Source organism: Copidosoma floridanum, unplaced genomic scaffold, assembly GCF_036245765.1.
Source record: "Copidosoma floridanum isolate Cflo_tuat_1 unplaced genomic scaffold, Cflo_Japanese_pri ptg000030l, whole genome shotgun sequence".
Classification (NCBI taxonomy): Eukaryota; Metazoa; Arthropoda; class Insecta; order Hymenoptera; family Encyrtidae; genus Copidosoma; species Copidosoma floridanum.
The window spans coordinates 3,576,120-3,590,149 of NW_028321907.1; positions in this window are offsets into that span (position 1 = coordinate 3,576,120).

Consider the following 14,030-nt stretch of genomic DNA (forward strand, 5'->3'; position numbering starts at 1 on the left):
GGAAAGAAATGTTGAACTCCTTATGGGGGTGGTTTCATGTGTTCACTGTTCAGTCGCCTTTTTGTACGTCAAAAAAAAAAAAAATGCACCCTAAGGCCGCGCGCGTGTCTCAGAGCGAGAGCGGTGCACTGTAAAAAGACCCTCACTTCCACGACCTCTTCCTCCTCTTCAGAAGAGGTCTTCTCCGTTCGGCGCAAGCTCGCCCTGCTCGCCCCGTCCTCATCTTTCCCATGTGCAACGCAAGCTTTACAAAAGCGCGAGGATCTCGGTCTGACCGCAAAATCAATCAAAAGAGTTGTTTGACAAGTCCAAAGAGGTTAAAGTGCTCTTCGTCCCCTGCACTGCAGTTCCTGGATCCCTCCCTGGAAAATATAGGTTGTACCTACATTTCAAGTCTCGACAGCTATATATATAAAGAGAGCCAGGGGGAGGGGCGCAGGCGCGGGCGGAACAAATAACAATGTCAGCTGGCCCGGGGACTAACGGCGGAACAACAGCTTCCGCGGCTGTTGATACCTTCGAGCTACCAGTGCCCGGCTGCTCAGCCCAACCGCCGAGGATGCCCTGTTGCGCGACGACGACGACGCTGTTCCTCCTGCACTTGCTTTCCACGGCCTGCGTCACAAGTGAGTACAACCTCGCCCGCGTATAGGCACCCCTGCAGTGTATTACTTACACCTCCCTTCCTCCCCTCTCTCGGACCGGCTTTTCATCTACATATAGGTACATTCCCTTTCTTGGCATACGTAAGAGACCTCCAACACACGTGCCTTTGGTATAATACCCGTGTATCAATTATCGCGCACGAGCTTGCGGAGGCCGTTCGATTTTTCAATCCCTATTTACCGAGGGACTATACTACACCTCCTCGGTCACCCAGTGAAACTCGAGGGCTCGAGCTCCTCCTCCTCCTCCTCTTCTACCGGAAATAGTATTTTTCAGTGACACGCGCGTACAGTTGTGTGTATATTTATATGATAGGTCGCGAGGGTGGTCCGTAGGTTTCTTTTATTTTTAAACACAATACAACAATTATGTTGTATACGCAGACTCGGGAATAGTAGAAACAGCCGAGAGGAGTGCGGCCTGTCCGACGTGTCTCAGTGATTTCGGAGCTCACGAGTAAAAACAGTCCAGTTCACGTCGGACGCGCATATAGTACGTGACAGTTTTTCTCTTTTGCAGTTTTCAGCATGGTTGTACATTCCACGTATAAGTACCAATCTTTAGTTCATAACTATATGGAAAAAATAGTTTGAACCCAACGAAAAAACGGTTAAAGAGGCCAAGCGAGAGCCGCGTGTGTTTATAAGAAGCTATATTTGTATGTATATATACCTACAGCGTCGAGGGCTCGGGGAGGAGTGCGCGCGAGTCGATCATCGCGGCTGGGGGGGGAGGGGCACACTTACACGTTAGTATAACGCGCACCAAAAGAGTATAGGGAACACGTAGTCGCATGGTATACATATACATCTTTATACACGTGTCTGGTGCGTTTGTATACTGTATATACATGTACCAACGGACGTGGACGTCTAAGGCAGCCTGCACGCGAGCGAGAAATGCCAGTGCGTGAGCGGGACCCGCGGCCGAGGAGGTGTACGGCGACTACTGGCGCGTTCGTCAGGAATATCGTTGGACAGCCCGGAACACACACCGTGCGACAGATATGATACCCGAAGAACAGATGAGGCACATTGGATAATATAGTAATATACACACACACGGGGGGGGGGGAGACTGACAGGGGGTGTGCGGGTGTGCGTGTACAATGTGGGACACGCTGCGATCGTCGTCGTCGGGAGGTACAGCAACTGTGCAGGCCGCGCCTCCCGATACCCCGGTGTATACGCTAATAGCTGGCGGCATGGACGGCTATGGACGACGATCAGCTGCTCGTTGGGCCACTGTAGCCCGCCCTACCACTACTACTGCAACGAACAACGGGAACCATAACAGTGTGTCTCTCTCTTTGTTCATTTGACTGTTGTTTCACGTTTGTTTGTTTGCCTTGGCATTGTTCCTATAATGTGTAGGTATATACATATAAAGTACATGTATGTGTTTCTATTTTCCTAACAGCTCGTTTTCTACCCCCTTAACATCCTCATCTGTAACCCAATTTTTGTTTTCGTTATGTTGTTGGTAGCTTGCGGGGCTTGGTTTGACGGAAGATTTTGCGCTCGCGTATCTGCTATAACCGTAAATGTATGTATATGTATATATATACCTGTGTTGTATAAGTAACAACACACAAGTTCGTAATTGCCGGGAGTTCCAATAATTTGGGTGATCGTATAGGTGTTTGATTCTATTGTGTTTGTCGATGATTAAATTAGCCCGTCGGTTGTATGGGTATACAACACGTTGGCACACTCACTGCAGACTATACTCGGCAAATTGACATTGAGAGTAGCTGCTTTTTCACGCTAATTAAATTATATGGTACAGGTACAGGTGTACATAGAGTCTCTTAATGTGACTATACTATTACGTGTGCCTATGATATATACACTCACTTGCGTCTTACGTGCCGGTGGGGGCGCAAAGTTTTTGCCGCGTCGTTCCGTCTGAATTAGCCGTACATAGCAGTGAACTTTCAGCTCATTCGATCTCTCTGCCTTATATTGTCAAATGCGACTTTTCTCTTTCATTGTTATTTATCGCGTCGTTTCTCTCCTGTGGGAATCTCCCTTCGGACTACACGTGTGCTGCTTCCGTCGTACAAATTTACGTCAGATATTTCAATGAGCTTTCATGGCCCTTCTTTCGCTAACTTTCGAACCAAAACGAGAAAAAAAAAAAAAAGACAAGTATTAAATTTAGCGTAGCCAACCGTATACGTAATTCCGAGTTTGTGTTATCTGGGTCACGAAGCGCAACATCTTCCGTTCTCCCCTTGTTTTTTTTTTCTTTCCTTTCTCTCACTCCCTTATCTGCGTCGTCGATGTAATCACGTAGCTTGTGTGTGTGTGTATATAAGTGACAAACTATCCTGACTAATTGTTGTTACTGTTACGTAGAACGTATTCGTAGGGGAAAAAGTTTTGTACGCCACGAATACGTCCTACAAATGCTTCTTATGTAAATGTGTAATCGATGTTAATAAAAAGAAAACAAAAAATACCCATATAGTCAACCACCATGACTTTGATGTTGTATATAAATTGTTATACATGTAGTGGAATATGTTAGTCAATCACGTGGAAGTACATTGTATACACTAGGTATACATATAATAATTGTACAAATTACTGTTGAGCAATAAAATCAATCATTCCCAGTTAGTGATCTTATTTAGCCAACTGCACCGTACGAATTTCATAAAGCACATTTATCTTTGTTTATTCGTTTTCCAACGCTATAACATGTACGCTTTCATGGCTCGATATAAAGTTTCGTACGTATATGGATCCTAAGATTAACGGACGCAATATTTCATCGATGCTTTAAATTTCGTGATGGTTACATCAGTCGCTCGTGAGAAATCCTCAAGTTTCAATGCTCGAAAGTTCACGTCCGCAGTACCTTACACCATATTTCATGCTCTGTTTTTTTTTCTTTTCTTTTATTTTACACACGTACACGTATATATTTTGACAACTTGTGTTCTCTGTCAACGACGTACAACCGAATACTTTGTACCATTTGTTTTTTTTTTCTTTTATTTATTTTTTTGTTTGTTTTCCTCCCAACTGTTAACGTTGGGGGTTGTTCGCATAATTTATGAGTGGCTGTGATTCAACAATATTTTTTCCTCCCGCGTGCCTCACGGGGGGACAGTCGTCAAAGTGTTTTTATTCGATTAATCATCGGGGGGTTGTCGGCACATCCGAGAAAGTAATTAAAAAGTGGTTCCTCCACTAAAAATAAGTTCTCCACCGAGGGGTGTGGGGGAGGGGGTGAAATTAACATTTGAGAGAAAGAGGGTGACCAATTAGACATTAATTTAACTTGTCTGGCTTATTTATTTCCCCTTCGATGCAACTCTTGCACAATTTCAGAGCGGTCCCTTTTAATTTATATGCGCCGTGCGATGGATCTTGTACCTATTGGGCACTACAATAAAGTACACCCTCCCCCCAAACTCCCCACGCCTACATACACATCTTGCATTTTTAACTCGTCGCCGTTGCGTGCCTTTTTATTTTTTTTTTCGCAACGGTGGTTATATATACATACAGGGGGAGGGTAACTGTGTCACAGCCGGCGATGATTTAAACTCTTCGTTATCGCATATTTTTTTGATTTATACCGAAGCTCCGTGTCACGAATGCGCTACGACTGGTACTACACAGGTACGATATTTGACTCCGGACGAGTTGTATATAAATATGATGTACGCGCCTTCGTCGTCGAGTATAACGAACCCCCCGCGTCTGGGGGGGGTGGGGAGACTACATCCGGGCAATTTTCACATTAACAATTAAACTTCCGCGAGTCGGGGGCGTATACTTCAGCTCCATTTTCGCGTGCGCGCTAATTAAATTGCCAAAGAGCTACGCTATATGTATACGAGCGAGCGAGGGCGAAATTCGATTTGGAATTTTCGTTTTGCGAAATTTTCGGTGGAAACGAGCGCCCGGAGCGCTGTGGTGGTCTATACGCGTACAGAAGAGATTACGAACGAGAGTGTAAAGGGAGCGCGCGTAAAAGAGGCAGTGCCGAAGCGTCTCTCTGACAGAAGTATTTTCGTGATTGTACCCTAACGGGCTCCCACATTGCTGTATGGTGCGTGTATACTAAGCAGGTAATTACCCGACTCGAGGGAGCGGAAGTTTAACAAAACTATACTTTTCAATACAACAATCGGGAACCCTCTGATCCACGTAATATACGAATCAAGTATAATACAACAGCCCGTACATTAGTTTAGCATCGAGGCCTACCCCATTTTTCCTGCACATCAGAGGTGGCTGTCTTATTATTTTAGATCATACATACATTAGACGTAACATAAGTACATCCACATGCGTATTTCGCGCGGAAACAGGGAGCCACGGGTTGTTAGCGCAAGCTCACCATGTACACTTGTATCACCTTCGTCGTTGTGTGGCCGTTGCTTTTATTCTCAGCTCGTCGGCTATTTTTAGCCCCTGGTGTATATGTATACTATACGTACGTGTACTCGCGTGCTCATGGTACGCCTCCATAGGCGCTGTTTTCTCTTCGCGTTCCGTCCAGCCTCCATCCTCCTCCTCCTCGCGAATACCCATACTGGTGCGTGCTTTTTTAGCCAACGCGCGAGGGTGACGATTCGAGGGATGATAATTGACTAGCTGGGGGTTGGACAGCCAAGCGGCCCTTCATTTTTTGGCTCGAACCCCTGCTCCTGATGAGATTCGATCGATTATCGGCCAAGGGATGATACGTTGCTCTGGTGTACCTACACACATGCGCGTGTGTCACGTGTTGCTTTTCACGTAGGAGCTACGAGAGTTAAATTAAAACTTGGCTCTTTGAGCGCTTATTGGAAACTGTAAGTATTGGATTCCGTGAGCGGGGCTTGCGTTTTTAGTTCGAGAGTCCCCGGGAATGGAAGGATACATCAGATTTCAATTTATTTTCATTTTTACTGTTAATACGTCGTATTTTCAACCAAGCGAATCTATAGCCCCTAGACCCATCTTTTTCCTGACCCTGTGTGTACTGCCACCTGTCAAGGATTTCTATAACTCCTTTCAATATGCATGGGCTCATGCGCAAATATCCATAAACCATTGAAAGAAAAAAATGTCCTCGACCACCATGTTCTTTTCTCCCATGCGAATGCGCTTGGTTTTTCTTCATTTTCCCCTTCGTTGCATTGGGGACGCTATCGTACTAATTTCCCCCCCCCCTCTTTATTGGCCAAATAAATCAACGTCTCTCTCTTTCTCCTCGAAATCAAAGAGCTTCCATGACTTTTCAACAACAACAGCATAAGCATGTATACACTCGCTCGGACCTCGTTATCGACGGTTTAACACACGTTGGCCCGTGTTGTGCGTTCAATAATTCGCCGAGCGATCAAACGAAAGCGAAAACATTCGCACACGACGTGTACAACGTCCGCTCGTTAAATTGTTACGAAACATGCAGAGGTGGATAGGGCCCCCAATAAACGGGGAACCGCGGGGTCGCGTAATTTTTCGTCCACCCCCTCGCGCGTTATCTAAATACAGCCGATTGTATATAACCGTGTATCGGGAACAAATTTCGCGAGCTCGCTAAACCGATCGTCCCGTGAAATTGATAACGTCACTTGTGCCACCACAAAAAACGACACGTGTATACAGTTACCGTGGATGATGATGATGATGATTCGATATGGGCCCGCGCGCTAATTATTCCGCTGGCAGATTGCTTGCGTCTGACAGCTCTGGCGCTCGTTTGATCTTAATCACCTTTTTGTTTCGGCTGCAACTGGACATATTGTATTGCGGATGGGCTGTCCATTCCGGTGGGTAATTAATTATGTGCTTGGGGGTATTTTTATTTTATTTTTTTTTCTTCCACATACTTGGCCGTGTCAAAAAGCAAGTTTAGCTCTTGCTTTTTTTCTCTCTCTTTTCCTTCTCGCGGGCAGTCAAATGCAATTTGACCGGGAAGAGGTTAAGCGTCTTAGGAGCCAGCCGACGGCTCTCGATCTCGTATTATGTTTTACGTGTAGAAGCCTCTCTGTAATCCCCCCGTCGAGGAAACCCTGCCCCGCTCTCGTTTACGGGTGCACACGTGCCATAAATGCGAGTGCTTGAAATCAAAACGGGCTGCAAGTTTATTTTTCCTTTTTCTTTTTTTCCTTCCCAATTGCGGGAGTGAAACGCAAAACTCGACAACAGCTCGATGTCGTTAACTGGAAGGCACACACCAGTCACGCCATACTATACGGATATCGCTATTTTTCTTCTTTTTTTTTTTTCCTTTAATAAACGCGGCTTCCGGCATCACGTGAGCTCTTTGATATGCAAATCCAGAGAAGCGGAACGCGCTTGTCATTTGTGCCTTTTCTCAAAAGCATATATATATATTTTTTTTTTTTTTTATATTATAGTGCTCTACGTCCGGCTCCTTTTAATAAGGGCACTACTATGGGCACTTAGCACTTGGGAGAAGGAAGGGAAGAGGGATGGGAGGCCTCCCATCACTGGGAGGGGGGTAGGGGGAAATTAGGCAATTTTGCTGCGAGAAGGTCGCCTAAACCCTCCTCGAGGAGCATTGCGTGGTGAAAAAGCACATGTGAAATATCACAGAGGTACTTGCCCGAAAAAGTCGCACTATGGCCGGGAATTGAACCACGGTCTCCCGCGTGCCAATCCACGACATAGCCGACCGAGCCACCGCGCGCTCTCATATATATATATATTACGTATACGTATGAGCTATATCGTAATGGCATCGCATATTATACACCTTCGGATACATTAGCAATATCGGTGCCTGTTTCAACATTTGTAAAAGCTTTGGGACACGCTTTTTTCCTCTCTCCCCCTCCCTGAAAGTGGAAAACTTGTCTCCGTTGCCACAATTTTTCATCGTATTCGTGCAATTGAAATTAAAACGAGGGAGTAATTAAAGCAACTCGCTGGTACCTACTCGTGAAAGTAATTCAATATTTTCTCTTTATTTGAAAAATATTCCCTTCGCTTGGATTAACATAACAGCGCATACGACCGATTGTACTTCCGAGATAAAACTATGTGCACTTACTTCCTCGGCTCTCCGTCGAGCGCCAAGGTTGAGGAGTATCAGGCAACGCTCGTGTGCTCGTTACGAAAAAAAAAAAAAAAAAAAAAAGAAAAAAAAGAGAAAAAAAAAGGAAACATACAATTGGCACGCGTTCGCCGACCAGCGCGTTACGTAGGCTGATCAATTTCTGTTGGATGAAAAAAAACTTGAAGGAAAAGTACGCTTGAACCTCCCCCCCCCCAGTGGTAATTCGGTCGAACGTACGATCGGGGGAGCAAAAATAGGCCGTAACAATTGTCGAAATCACGTAAGCACACACCCACGCGGATCCATCCATATCCGTCCAAGAATAAGCCAGTTAAAAGGGGGGGGGGGTTGGGAGGGTATGGGGCAAACAGTCATGCGAGGGGGGCAAGGTGCACTTCGCACCTTCTCTTTCAGAAGGTATGTATACGTGTACGAACGGCCTCGTGGCTGAAACGAATCTACGTCACCGGTCGCGGGGCAGCTGTAGTAGTACTTACTTGCGTGACTCTGGCTAATGGATTGATCAAACATTCGTGCTTTCACGTTGATATGCGCTCTGTGGCGCTTGCTTTTTCCTCCCTCTCAAGGTGTTGATAAAAAGGAAAAAAAATGAAGGAAGGTAGTTTCGTTTTTTTTTTTTTTTTTTTTTTTTCAGTTTATATACGTGTAGTCCCACCCTCACGTGTGATTATACTCCTTTCTTTCTTTATTTTAGAGAGAGAATTATGTACATTTTTTTTCTTGTTTACCTCTAGCTAGAGTGTGTTCTTGAAAATTCGTCTGGGTATCGATTTCTGGTTGAAAAGGCTTCCCTCTCGTTACGATCATTTTTGCTGAATAACAAGTACCCACAGCGCAAAAGATGATGGTTGAGAACGAGGTGTGACGAACAGTCGGTCATTATTAACGAAGCCCATCAGCAGCTGTACACTAGTCGCAGCCTTGATATGTTTTCCTCGACTGAATATTTTTTTTTTTTTTTTTTTTCCTTGAAATCGTTATCGGTATACCTTTTGACAGATCGGCGTGAGAGGGACTGGTGGTAGACACCTATAGGTACACCTTATTCTTTCGAATCTCGTTCTCCGGCATCGCTATTACGGATGGAAAAACAAGATTCGGTGGATGATGATGATAATCAGCCCCGGGCATAAGAGGAGAAAGATAATACGGATCGATTGCTCTCGTACATACACTCTTACCGATCAACGAGCTATACATATCACGTGTGACGCGTCAGATACACATGTGCTTAGTTTCATCCTTTTATTTTGCCTTTTCGGTCAATTTCCACGAAAAGAAATCTTTGCCCATTTGATGCCGATCAAATTACAAGTTAGTAGTAGTACTTTAATCCGGACGGATTAACTCATATAAAATCTTTCGTCGAAGTTGAAGAATTAGACTCTTGGCAATTAAAACTTGTATAATTATGCGCCAAGCCGTACGTATATGTATAGTCTTCATTTTAATACACATTAAGTTCAATTAAAACTTGCTTCAAAAAAAAAAAAAAAGACAATATATACACGGGAACCGATCAAAATCGGCGTATAGCAATTAACATTTGCGGAGAGACGCAACCTCGATTCATCCCGAGATTTTTCAACACCCAACAAACTCCGGCGCGGCACATATATAATTACCATCCGTCCAATCGCTCGTATTCAAATCACCACCTCGAACGCGAGAGCGGATCAATACACGCATCGGCGTTTAATTTAACGCCTCTGCCAATATTAGCTCTCGCGCCGATGTTATTGTCGCCCCCGTCGCCCGCGCGTTCAAACACTCGAGTATAAAATAAACATCGTGGGGAGAGGGGGGGAATACATAAGGTCCGTGTCGTGCATGTCGACTCCAGCCCGGCTCTACGTGTTTATTGTACGACCCCTCGGCGCGCACTTATACCCCCGCTGTTAATCAATTGCCTGTTAAACACGCCCTCGACGACGAGAGCGAGAGAAAAAATAAAAAGGGCTATCGATCGTCGACACCCACGCGAGCTATATAATATACGTATATTTATAATCCGGAAAGTGGTAGCTCCTCTCGTTCTCTTTATCAGTCGGTCTCATTAGCCGAGCGGAATATGCGCGCGCCTACACCTATGAGCTTTTTCCCCGGTGGCTGCTGCACGCGGGGGGCGATACAGCCGCGTGCGCCGTGTGTTTGCTCTCGCGGGAGAAAATTGCCGGGAATCGCTGGTGCGTGCAACAATTTTCGCTACCCCCCTCGACCCCTGTCGAGCTTCCGATACATACACACAGAGCCAGTGGCAATGGTCGCAGTAGTAGTAGTAGTAGTCCCTGTACACTTGCCAAGCGGCCGCTTGATCAATTTTTCAGTTCCTCCCGCTCTCTGGGATACAATACATATATATACGTATGTACATATACTTATGCACACAGGTGCGGTGGGACGCGCGTGTGCGCTCTGCTTTCGTGATCTCTTTTCTCCGGCCGTGCTGTAGCGTGTAAGGAGTACATACATACATAGCTTTTTCTCTCTTCCCACGAGTGTAGGTATGCAGAGGTACACAGCTTGCAAAGCTTCCGTCCCCCTCGCGAAGCCATCCCCCTGTATTTTTTTTTCTCCTCGCTGATTTACCGGCTCTCTTCTCCGGGACAAACTTTGCGATTAAATCCTTTTTGACCGTTACGTGCAGTCCATCCCGCGGGGACGTATCGTCGCTACCGGTGTCTTATAACCACCCCCCTCCCGCAATTATTCCCCCCCCCCTGATGTGTGTTACATGGAGCGTCGCTAACCCGCTCTTCGTATCTCGTTTTTATTGCTCTGTTGTTCCAACTTCTGTCGTCGGGATCCAATTACCTGAAAAATAACGAAAGATCGGATCGTCGTTGGTTTTAATCCTCCGCCTCCTCCGACCGAGCGAATCCAGGACGTTTGCGTCTATCTCGCATAGGAAAAAACCGCCAGCCAGCGTATACAATCCTCCTCCCGAGAGTTGCACCATGTACGTGTGTGCGGGTGCACCGGTAGCATCACTTGCAGATTTTAATCTTTAAGCGCCGCCGAGCTCGGATACATATATATATATATGCGTGTCCTGGTTGATTTTTCGGCTCCCGTGTTTTTTTTCTCTCTCTTTTTTTTTTATTTTTTTTATTTTCTTCGTCCCGTGGCTAGACCGTGTACACGCGCGCCGCAACTTTGCGATTCCGTTGCCAAGTATCCCTTCGATTTCCGGACCGTGTACGCAAGCCTCGAGTCAAATGAAGAAGAAGAGGAGGACGCGGAGGAAACGTACGGTCGCATACAAATAAAAGCTCCCATCATGTATATGTAGAGGTGTACTATGTGCGCCTTGAGATGCAAGGAAAATTCGCGAGCCCATGATGCTATACGCAAATGGGCCGTTTAGTTTTTTTTTTTTTTTTTTTTTTTTTTTTTTGCGGCCACGCGATTCACTGGAATCCATTAATTTTGATGACCCTATGGAATTTACGTGTGGAATCATTCGGAGGATAATCAATGAAAATCATCCCCTCATCGATTTGGTACTCGATGGATCAAACCTTGCTTGTACACCTGTATAGGTATGTACATTTAAAACAATAACAGCTGCAGTATATATAAGAGACGGGTGGATGCATCAGAGGAGGAGAGAGAGAGAGAGCACCGGAAGAAAAAGGGAGGGAACTCGCAACGTTGGCGGGTGAGGGCAAGGGCGGCCCTTTTCCAAAATTTATGCACGTCCGAGCGCCCTGGCAGGTATACACACACACACTACTCTCTCTCTCTCTCTCTCTCTGTTCCTCTGTTTATTTATGCTGTGGCCTGAATTCTCACGGCGAGGCCGCCTTACCACCACGATCGTACCACGGCCGACCGGACGTAAATTTGTAAATTTGATTTCTCCCTTATTCGCGCGCTCTTGGCCAGGCCGTTTTGATATTTGCGTTAGCGATTTATAGGCTTCTCGCCCGTGTGCATGCACGTACATGGGTATACGGGGGAGGGATTATTGGGCTGATACGGTAAACGCGGCGGTTGGGACGATTTTCTAGGATATCGCGGATTAAAAGCCGGTAGGGAGTCCTTTTTTTGCCTCGAGTTTGAACGCTTTGCTGTAATTGCAGGCTCTATTTTCAATCGAGGTATATTTTTAATGTTTACAAACATAAAGCAGAGAGGGTATTTATTTTTGTGGAAATTCCGGGTCCGTGTAGCCGCGTGTATGATAATTTTCTCCCCTCCTGTTACACGCTCTGGACGCGTGCCATTATTTTAACGCGAATGCTCAGAGAATGGACTTTAATTTGAATTTTTGGGCGCTCGTTTTCTAGCTCAAAGATCGACTCGATGTGTGTGGCGGCGCCCGAGCTAATGTTTCAGAGATGCGCCGAGTTAAATTTACATTTGGAGCTATGTGTATAACAACCCACGCTGCGGCTATTGTAAGCGCCTACACGACTTGGTCACTCTTTTCATTGATTTAAAATACATCCGTATCCATTGTTACTTGATAAATTTAAAATACAAATTGAAAGGGTATTGTTTTAAATTAAAATGATTAAAAAATTATAGATTGATTCAACAAAATTTTTATGTTTTGATCAAACTTTAAAAAATTTAGTTAAAATAAAAATTAATTGTGTATAATTGAAGTATTTGATACCCTGATATTTAATCAAATTAATTGAAATAATTCGTCAAAAAACTGTCTTGATAATTAATTATTTTTTTTTTTTTTTAATAGAGTTGGTTGTACCACACAGTGTATACGCACTAACAAGTATATAGGTTTAAATTTACACGGCGCAGCTTAGGCAGCGACTTAAAAATTAGACTCAAACTAATTTAAACTATTATTACCTTTCCGGGGGGGGGGAAGGGGGCGCACCGCTGCACAAACGGTGGAAAACGGGCGCACTTCTCGCGGCTATAACTTTAAAAGGAGTTACGATCTAATTTTCTTCGAGCGCCCCTCCCCCTCCCTCCTACCACCGATACGCGCCTATGCACACGAGAGGCCGAGTGGTGTTTTTCTCGGTTGGGAAAATAATAACATCCACGACGACCTTTTCGCGAGATTTTCCATCTTCGCGACTCAAAGAGTAGGGGGGGGGCAAAGTACAATACCCACATGATTCCGGGCACGAAAGGGGGGTAAGGGAGAGGGTGAAAAAAAAAAAAAAAAAAACACACGCAATTAGCTCGGGACAAAACCAGGGCGCATTTCACGCAAACGCGGGCGAACCGGGAAACATACGAGGAGGGAAGAGAAATAAACAGGTGAGGATAATCGGGGGCGGAAAAGTAGGCCAACGGCACGTATAGCTCCAGGACTCGGAGGAGGTGGTCTGACGGGTGGACTCGCTCCCTCTATACACTTTCCTCTGTCGTCGCGCGAATGCCTCCCGTATTTTACGCGTGTGCATGCGAAAGTCCGCGAAACTTCTCCTCGAGGGGTGGCGTGCCAGTGGGTTTATTTTCGATAAATCGTGCCCCCCATAACGCGTGTACTGGCTCGCTTTGTGCTGGTACCCCCCCCCTTTTTTTTTCTTCTTCTCACCTTCGTCCGTCTGGGCGCTTTTCAATTTTTATATGGGCGCGTTTTCCATTCTGTCGCGCAAAGTAGGTTGGCCATTGTACCGTGCGCCGCCGGGATGTAAAATCCGGGATTTCCAGCCCCCCCCCCCCCACCTATCTTTTGCTCGCATCTTGGGAATACTTCAGAGGAATTCGCCGTGCCCGAGTTCCGTTCGCTCGTGGTATTTTTAAATGATATAAAATGAAAGATTTGTATTTTTCGGACAAATGAGCTCGTAAAAAAAAACGAGGATATTCGTTGTAACATCTTTCAAGTTAAAAATAATAACATTCTCCAGGTGTTTTTTTTTTTCGTTCTCCCGACACGTACGAGGATGGGATGTGTTTGAGGTCACTCTAATTTTAGATGCATTTTTTTTTTTTAAGAGAGCACCTTTTGACCGGCAATCCAAAACTTGGATCGGAGAGTAAATTAGGGTAATGGCACGGCTGTCGGTCTTTAAGTGAGAAATTTTTCGCCCACGTAGTCACAGTGGAACTGGCGGGAGTTTCGACACCAAAGGGATTTTTTCCTTTCCCGTTGACAACGTTTTTTCGCTTGGGCCTTTGCCGTCGGTGGTACCCTACTCGTGTGTATGATAAATGCGCCCCGAGCTTATCGGACGTCGCTCGCGTGTGGTACGGCGGCTCGTCAGTGCCAAATTTTAGTTGGCAACGCCTGTCAAAGTGTAGCGTTCGCGAGCAGCCGCCGTGCACTTTACAAACAATTTCAATCGTCGCCCTCCGCGACAGTGTCCAAGGGAGTTTTTCTC